At 38.9% G+C, this 3920-nt stretch overlaps 1 pseudogene; it reads left to right on the top strand.

The window, feature by feature from the left end:
* Positions 1 to 2633: 2633 nt before the first annotated feature.
* On the top strand, positions 2634 to 3489 carry LOC145599432 (protein INAPERTURATE POLLEN1 pseudogene; annotated as a pseudogene).
* The last annotated feature ends 431 nt before the right edge of the window (positions 3490 to 3920 follow it).

Here is a 3920-nt window from a genome sequence, read left to right on the forward strand (position 1 = left end):
CATTATATGTTGTCATAAACGTTCGTGGTAGGCTTGAGTTTACGAAATCACTTCAAGTTGTGAACGGGTAATATGATCGTTTAAGGGTATATTGGATGGTTCTACCGACCCAATTGGACTCCCAAAAGGGTATTAGAGACCATGGTAAACATCTTGGTAAATTTTCTTTTCGGACGATAAAAGGTCAAAAAATTACAAAATTGAAGGCTATAATCCACGCTTTTTGAGGAAATTTTGAGGTTTCGAGGCCCAGTGCCGAAAAACCTAGTGACCCTAAGGGATACATCTCGGGGTCATATAATTCCCTTTGAAACCACATATGATCATTATATGTTGTTATAAACGTACATGATAGGCTTGAATTTACGAAATCACTTCAAGTTGTGAATAGGTAAAATGACCGTTTAATGGCATATTGGACGGTTCCACCGACCAAATTTGACTCCCGGAGGTTATTAGGGACTATGGTAAACATCTCGTCAATTTTTATTTCCGGGTGAAAAAATGTCAAAAAAATTACAAAATTGAAGGCTATAATCCACGCTTTGTGAGGAAAATTTGAGGTTTCGGGGCCCGGTGGCGAGAAGCCTTGAAACCCAAAGGGATACATCTCGGGGTCATATGATGCCGTTTGAAACCTTATATGATCATTATATGTTGTCATAAACGTCCGTGATAGGCTTGAGTTTACGAAATCACTTCAGGTTGTGAACGGGTAATATGATCCTTTAAGGGTATATTGGATGGTTCTACCGACCCAATTGGACTCTCGGAGGGTATTATGGACCATGGTAAACATCTTGGTAATTTTTATTTTCGGACGATAAAAGGTCAAAAAATTACAAAATTGTAGGCTATAATCAGCGTTTTTAAAGGAAATTTTGAGGTTTAGGGATCTTTGGCGAAAAGCCTTGAGACCCTAAGGGATACATCTCGGGGACATATAATGCCGTTTGAAACCATATATGATCATTATATGTTGTCATAAACGTACGTGATAGGCTTGAATTTACGAAATCACTTCAATTTGTGAACGGGTAAAATGACCATTTAAGGGCATATTAGACGATTCCACCGACCCAATTTGACTCCCGGAGAATATTAGGGACCATGGTAAACATCTCGGCTATTTTTATTTTCGGGCGAAAAAATGTCAAAAAATTACAAAATTGAAGCCTATAATCCACGTTTTTTGAGAAAATTTTGAGGTTTCGGGGCGCGGTGGCGAAAAGCCTTGAAACCCTAAGGGATACATCTCGGGGACATATAATGCCGTTTGAAACCATATATCATCATTATATGTTGTTATTAACGTCCGTGGTAGGCTTGAGTTTACGAAATCATTGCAAGTTGTGAACGGGTAAAATGACCACTTAAGGGCATGTTGGATGGTTCCACCGACCCAATTATACTCTCGGAGGATATTAGGGACCATGGTAAGCATCTTGGCAATTTTTAGTTCCGGGCGAAAAAAGGTCAAAAAATTACAAAATTGAAGGCTATAATCCTCGCTTTTTAAGGAAATTTTGAAGTTTCGGGGCCCGGTGACGAAAAGCCTTGTGACTCTAAGGGATACTTCTGGGGGGTCATATAATTCCGTTTGAAACCACATATGATCATTATATGTTGTCATAAACGTCCGTGGTAGGCTTGAGTTTACGAAATCATTTCAAGTTGTGAATGGGTAAAATGACTGTTTAATGGCATATTAGATGGTTCCACCGACCCAATTGGACTCTTGGAGGGTATTAAGGATCATGGTAAACATCTCGGCAATTTTTATTTATGAGAGAAAAAGGTCAAAAAATTACAAAATTGAAGGCTTTTTAAGGAAATTTTGAGTTTTTTGGGGCCCGGTGGCGAAAAGTGGCATAATTGAAGGCTATAATCTACCCCATTGTTCGAGTACAGACTGGGTTCAGATTATTGTCGGTTAAGGCCGAGTCCTCGGGTTGGGTCAGTTTTTGACAGCTTTTGGGTCTCAACACTATTCGCCACCGGGCACCGAAATCTCAAAACTATTAATTATAGCCTTCAAATTTGTAATTTTTAGACCATTTTTCACCCGAAATAAAAATTGCCGAGATGTTTACCATGGTCACTTATACCCTCCGAGAGTTCAATTGAGTGGGTGGAACCATCCAATTTGCCTTTAAATGATCATTTTACCCATTTTCGTACATGCCTCTTGTATTGTCTATAAGCTTTCACGGGGTCTTTACGTCGCCGAATAATGGTCATATATGGGTCCAAACAATATTATATGAACCCGGAATTCATCTACTAGTGTTCCGTGAAATTCCAACACCATCTCCAACACCTCCTAAATCGCTCCGATTTTGTGTATTATACACTGTGTGGGCTAGTTTTTCATCTTTTGGCCCTTCCCTAAAAAAAAATCACCCAAAAGACATAGTAGTTAGGTTAGCCCTATCAAAGGGATAAATTACCTGATCTATTAATTGTTGAATTAATCTAGTTTTTGAATAAAGCATGAAACAATTCCCTCCAACAAGCATACTTCACCTATTTAAAACGCTCTAATCAACGGTCAATTAATATCTCTCCTTCCCTCCAACTCCAACCTCTGCAACCATCATACTCTATACTCCCCTGTTTTTGTCTCTTTTTTCTTCGAAGAAAATCAAGAAAACTCCATTAACAACCATGATGAAAGCTTTAATCAACCGATTAAAAAATTGTCGCCCTTTCAAAGAATTCTACGCAGATTGGATTAACACCCTAAAATCCAGTCTTCTTCCTCTTCTCTCTCGCTCTCTTTCCTCCCCTTCTCCAGACCCTCTTCTTCTCGCTACCCAGGTCGAACTGCTTCACTCCCATTTCAATTCTTACTTCGCCGCACTCGATCTCGCTTCAAACGACGACGTTTCTCAGATCCTCTTCCCAGATTGGCGAAACCCCCTCGAAAAACCCTTTCTTTGGTTCGGAGATTTCCACCCTTATATCTTCACTAATCTCCTTCGTTCTTTTCTTGAAGATGATGATGATGATAGTGATGAGACTGATAATGGTTTTCTGGGTAAGCCTTGGAATGTCTGGAAAAATGTTGATGTTTCTTTGGGGCATTTTGTCGAACAGGTGGAGTGCGGTTTGAGATTGATGGTTCCTTCTGTTGTGGCGCGTTCTAGGGATACTCAGGCTGATTTGGTTGAGAAATTGGGTGTTGGGTGGAGAAAAAATGCTGAGAATTTCGAGGTTGATGAGGTTGTTGGAGAATTGGTTGACAAGATGACTTGTGTTTTCTTGGATGCTAATAGGTTAAGAAGAAGTGTTCTTGCTGATATTATGGGGACTTTGAATGTTTATCAAGCTGCTTCTTTTCTTGAAGGTCTTGCCAAATTCTATGCTGGGTTTTGGGATCCTACGTTACTTGCCCACTTTAATAATCCTGTGGATTGATTGGTTTAAGCTTTATTTTCATGGAATTCTGCTTTCTTACGTCACAAATTTCTTACTTTTTGGTGAATTGGATGATATGGAAGGGCCTGCCTTGGAATTTTTTTTCTTCTTTTGGTGAGTTTGTCTCACCATCTTAGTCTTTATTATCTTGATTCTATTTGCTTACAGTAATGTGAAAGATATGCTGAGTTAGTTTTAATTTTTCCTTTTCTTTGGTTGCAGGGAATTCTCAGGCTGATAATCTTTGGTTAATTAAATAGAGGTAGACTGTTTTTTTCCTTATAATGTTCTGCTTGTGATTCTTCATCTGGAAAGAAAACATTCCGACTTTGCGTCGTAAGTTCTGTTGTACAAACTTTGCTCTTAACAGCAATTATAATTCATAAATCAATTTCAACTTTGCTCTTGTTGCTTGCAATATTACTTTCTCATCTTTTATTGCTTTTATTTTGGCTAGTCACTGGGGAAACGGGCTCTTGTCACCAAGGGAATATTTGTCT

This window comes from Chenopodium album, chromosome 20, assembly GCF_948465745.1.
Source record: "Chenopodium album chromosome 20, dcCheAlbu1.1, whole genome shotgun sequence".
Lineage (NCBI taxonomy): Eukaryota > Viridiplantae > Streptophyta > Magnoliopsida > Caryophyllales > Amaranthaceae > Chenopodium > Chenopodium album.